Source organism: Diuraphis noxia, unplaced genomic scaffold (genome assembly GCF_037042655.1).
Source record: "Diuraphis noxia isolate RWA-SAM2 unplaced genomic scaffold, SU_Dnox_SAM2 contig0001, whole genome shotgun sequence".
Classification (NCBI taxonomy): Eukaryota; Metazoa; Arthropoda; class Insecta; order Hemiptera; family Aphididae; genus Diuraphis; species Diuraphis noxia.
In genome coordinates, this window is record NW_028301711.1 from 34877413 (window position 1) to 34883412 (window position 6000).

The 6000-nt window shown below is 25.9% G+C and overlaps 1 protein-coding gene across 1 annotated transcript in view; it reads right to left on the reverse strand.

Annotated features, from left to right (window-relative positions):
• LOC107168339 (uncharacterized) overlaps nucleotides 1–5496 on the reverse strand; it is a 29634-nt gene extending 24138 nt beyond the window's left edge. Inside the window, exon 1 of the mRNA XM_089216638.1 lies at nucleotides 5415–5496. The gene's annotated coding sequence lies outside the window, so the exon portion shown is untranslated. The remainder of the gene's footprint in view (nucleotides 1–5414) is intronic.
• Between the last annotated feature and the right edge of the window lie 504 nt (nucleotides 5497–6000).

The window sequence follows — 6000 nt, forward strand, 5'->3', positions numbered from 1 at the left end:
TGGAATTTATTTCCAAAGGCTATTTGTACATTCTGGAATATTTGTTGTATGGACATAATATGGTCTATGACCTTGTCACATGATTATTTAGAAATCGATTATGCACGCAAAAGTTGAGCGTTAATTTTATTCGGACACACAATGACGTGGTATAGTAGACATTAACCGATGTCTTGAGGTCGAGGTCGAGTGTTTTCGACCCAATTACCATTAAAATAATAATCAGCCAGGCAAAGGTCAATCTTTTTGATTACCATATAATTCGCGTGTAAAAAGACCAAACGCTTGTGGTTGTGATGTTATCCTGAATGGCTAGTTTTGTATAATTTCTTATGTAGTATTAACCTGATTTTATTATCGCCTACTTTCGACATTTTCTAGTAATAAAAAGTCTATGCTTTTTTATCAGTTGACCTCATTGTGCCACAAAAAGGACGCCCTAGCTACAACTGAGTCACAATAGTATAATATCATATCATATTATAATAGCTAGTTTAATGGTTATTTTTAAAACTTGAAAGTTTATTTATTAGACTCAAAATAATAAAAACAGTTTGTATTTCAAATGAATCTTAAAAATAACGTAATAACTTTAAATTTGAACAGTTACTTAATTAATACCTGTAAAAAAAAATACATTTTTAACACAATTCATGTGTTTATAGAATATTATATATTTATATGTTATAACTAATAACTATAATAACTGGTTATGAACATTCTTTATCATTTTTATAAACAAAAATGAATATTTAAACCATATATTTTATTTTGAGACATATTTGTTTTATAAGTCAAAATGATAAAGGTACAGGTATTGGCTTAGATCTGCAGTCCTAATTTAGTGTTTTTCTATTCACAGATATTTATTAATTCGTTTACATAAGTAGGTAGGTATCTATTTTAAATACTGTGGTGTTGGACTATCATAGCGTTGAATGCATTATTCTATATTTCAATTGGGATCAAAATAACTGAAATAAATACAACTTAATAATATCCATAGGTAAATTTCCAATTTCCATAGACAGTTACAAATAATTCATACACGCTACTATAGAGTCTATAGGCGACTCCTCGGTCTGCCTCTCACTTTATGTCCATTTATTCACCCTTCAAATATATTATTCATGAACGAATTATGCATTTATGCCACAGCAGGTGACCGAACATGTTTCCACTTCTTTCTATCGTGATACTTAACAGAATTATTTTACCCACTACTTGGTATTTTTCATTACTGTCCTACTAACTTTCAGCAATCTTTTCCACATCCACGTCAAAAAATGAGTTATCTTGCTAACCTAACCTAACCTATAGATACTTTAGATACTTATACAATACAATAATATGAATAGGTATAGTACCTATTTTAAGTGTTATATATTATATCAAATACTTTTTTCTTTTTTTTATTCATAAAGTTTTACTGACGAATATCATCTTAACTTACTGTTAATAACATTATTTTTAAAATACTTTTTTCTTAACATTTAGGTTCAAGTATCTATTACTCTCAGTATTCACTTTATTGTTTATTGATTGAATCTCCCTAGAAAATTTATTGTACGTAATAATAAGATAACATTTTTATATATTCAGCTGCGCAGTACAATTATAAAATTATGACAATTTTTAGGTTAATTTTTAGTGAAAACCTTACTTGCTGTTCCTGTTTTTAATATAATACAGATAGGTAATTTATAAAGTAGATATATATAATTTAATTATGTATAATATATTGTACTCGCATAAAAATAATAAAGCAATTACGAATTTACGATAGTTTATAGTTTAAAAAAACTATTGTTTTATTTCCTTGAATGAAATCTAATACTTTTGACTTGTAGCTTGTGAGTAGGTACTTATTAAACTACCTACCAACTTACTTATCTGCTAAGAGTCATACGGTAATAATTTTTACAATAAAGACCGTAAAAACACGAACATTCATATAAAACGATAACGAAGTTAGTTAAATGTGTCTAAAAAATGGTAGATATAACAATTAAAATTAAAATAAATAATTTTTAGTTAGGTAGGTACAAACATTTTTTATGAAAACATTAGTTTAAATATAGCCTGTATAGTTTATATATAACCTACCTACCTGTACCTAATATTATAATGTCATGGTAAAATACTTAGTATTTTTAATTTTAAAAACCTTTTGCAAAAAAAAATCATATTACACATGACTATTATGGGTAATATAAAGTAATGCAATACCTATAGGTAATCCTTCAATACCTCAATTTTCTTTATGTGCGCTATTCATAACTAAACTGCATTTATGCGTATTAGGCAATTAAATTAGGCACCGTTTCTATATAAATAAATGTTACTATATTATATGTCAGTATGTCATTTAGCAATAACAGGCATACGTATATCGTAAATTACACAGCCAATAAGCTATATAATATAGGCTCTGTTTTTTGAATATATAAGAGAAATAAGTTTCCGGTTCATTTACTAATACAGTTTTACGTATACTTAGTTTAGCATACAGTGTACAAATATATATTATAATATTTATCATTTACCATGATAAATTATTGCAATAATTTGAAAACAGCTCGCCCATCAGGTGTAATAATACATAATTTCTGAATCTACTCACCTTATTGATAAACATTAAGTGTATAAAATGTTGTAGTTAGTGTAAATAAAATTTTAAAAAAATTGAGCGTTAATCCACAATATTTTTTTTTTAGTACATATCTTAAGTTAGAATTTTAACAATAACAAAAATTCTCAATAAAATGTTGAGTGTAAAATTCATAAAAATGCTTGTGTATATATATATATATATATTATATATATATTATATATATATATATATATGATCTAAAAATCTAATGCAAGATTGATTCAAAAAAAGTATACCAGAGTTAAATTAATTTTCTATAAACGTTTGAAATTTAAATTTTCTGACAGGAATTAGTTGAAACCTATTTCTTCTCAATCGATTTTTAATATTTTGCTATTATAGGTACAAAAACGAATAATCGTATGTGTTTAGAATTTTCACTAAATATTTATTTCAAAGTTTAATGTATGATAAAATTTTTTAAATATTTTGATTCTTAGCAATTTATAAACATTTGAAATCATAACAACTAGAAAATATTTAAGATTTATAGGAAAGATTGACAACTGAACATTTTTAGGTATAGATCAAAAAACTTAAAAATGTAATACGAGCTACACTATATAAGTTTTCCAACATACTAAAAATGTAAAAAATACATATTTAAAATATTTTTTGTAGGTGCTTAAACTGCTTCAAGTAAGAATTTGAATAACAATCATCATTCATTGTTTAGTTAGAAATTAATAAAAAATGTTCTTTTTATTTATAATATTTGGATTTTAACTAAGATTTCTCATTGGTTTTACTACCTAAAACAAAAATAAAAGGTTTACTGAAAAGAATTTATTTCTTATGAGTGGTTATAGTATTTTTTCGTGATTAGATATTCGCCGTAAATTTACAATTTTCTTATTATTTGAATTAATGAATAGTCTTAGTCCATAAATACTAACAGTTTACGCAAAAAGTTTATTTTATAATTTTCTATATATCATGATAACACTTTTAAAATATTTTGATTCATTTTGAGCTACAGTAAAACCTCTCTATAACGGACCCTTTATTAAACGGAATCCACCTTATAATAGACAATTTCAACAGTCCCGGTGCAAATAATATATAAATTTCTACCTCTCTACGACTGAAAACTTTTTATAATGGTAAAATGTTTGGTCCCAAGCGATTCCGTTAGGTATAGAAAAGTTTTACTGTATTGTCTGTATTTATTAAAAATTTTCGACTTTTTTAATTTTAATTAAAAAGTTTATCTAAACATTGATATAATAACAGTTAAAAAAAATATTAAAGAAGCAGAGGCACGATATTGATAATATTTATAAAAATCTCGAAAATTCGATAATTATTTTCTAATTAAAATTTATAAATTGTTCAATGTATAAAGCTTAGGATTGAAGTTTAAATGGTGTGACACTTGACTACCACCTGCTTGAAATATTTTAAGTCATTATAAAGATATTAGGACATTCTAAATTTTGTAATTTTTTTTTTTTAATCATAATTATCGTAAAAATTATCAGCTACAAGAGTTTGAAAATTATTTGGCTTAATTTATAAGTGTTATTTAACGAGTGTGTCAAGTAAATTATTATAAGCCGTGTCATACTTTCACCATCAGGTAGGTACTACGACAACAATGTGTTGACACCAAATTCTGCTAAATAATATAATTTTTCACATGACCATCATTTACCGAGGTTTGTGGACATTGGTCACCTATTCCATAAAACTGCATACATAAGTATTACACTATTCTTTATTTATACTTAGATTAATATTATGATAATTTCAAAGTAAGTACATAAAATCTTACTACTTAACTACCCATGAATACCTACTTAAAAAAAAAATATACAATTAACAATACATTGAAGGCAAATAATGAAATAACTACACATTAACACGTTACATTCAATATTGTATTCTTTTTTATTAAATTTATTAAGTCTACTAATAATGATACCTACATTCATTTTTTACAGTTTTACATATTATCTGATTAAATATTTATAAATTTTCTATTTTATTCTAATAAAGTTATAATTAATATTCTATAATTACATCAATATAAAGTTAAATTGATTTTTCCAATTAACTTATGTGTTTTATGTTATACTTGCATGTATTTTATTACGTATGTGAAATTATGGTTGTGGGGGGAAGCAATTAGCAAAGTCTCCCACGAAATGGGTTTACCCTAACTATTTCTTGCACCATTACCAATTTATTGCACATTTAGTTTATGGGCGTCCATGCGTTACCAACACACGTATATTATAAAATGACATATATGGGTGTAATATTCTAGGAGTTAGATACAACATATTATATTATAATAGGATTTGAATATTGGTTGTGGTCATAAAGAATAGAGATGGTTAAAATTGTGACATCAAGACCAAGGTAAGCCTCATATTTTTTTTATGAATTTTTCCAAAAATAATAAATATATATTTATATATATAGTATAAAAAAAATGTTTTCTATCAATCTATTTAGGGAGTCTAAATAGTTTTCTAAATATTGTTTTTCGCACCATGATAAATAGTTTTTCTTCTATTATATAGTCTAGATATGAAATGAAAAATTTTTTCAAGAAATAATTATTTTTGTGTACCACAAGTAAGGTATTAAGTATGTAGTTTAAATTTGTGGTGCCTACTTCAAATAATGTTACTTTGACAAAAAAGTGCCAATTCACTTCTGGTTTCGGTGCAATCCTCCTCTTAAATGATAAAATATAACCAATCTAGGTGTCGATTAAAAATATAAATAAAATTCTCATTGAAATATTACGTACCTACAACGAATGACCAACATCAGCTGATCGTAAGTATAATATGTTGCGTGAACACTGCAAGGCGTTTACTTACCGATGGCACATGACCGACTGTGGCTTGTACTTGCTAACTGTAGGTAGCCTAATGTCTTTGCGAGCGTTTTGTCGAAACGTTCTAAGCTGCGTGTCGTCAAGACAACCCAAAAACACGAACTCTGGACGAAACACGATACCTACACTATTATTATTATTATTAATATTAATATTATTATTGTGTGCGGTATCCGTTAAAAAACCATCGACATTTGGCAAGTGTTTATATGTATGTATACTATACAAAAGTACCAATATGGTTTCGAAATACGCAATGTCGCAATTATAATATAGCACCTGCATTATTAACACGCATATTATATTATAATAATAATTATGATGGGGAATGGTAAACTCCTACAAATGTAATGTAATCTCCTACAAAAGAAAGTTAACTCCTTTAAAAGATAATATTAACTCCTATAAATATAGTGTTAACTCCTATACAAAATAGTGTTAACTCCTGCAACATTAATACATAATATTATACAAAAGTACAAACTTAGAACAAAAA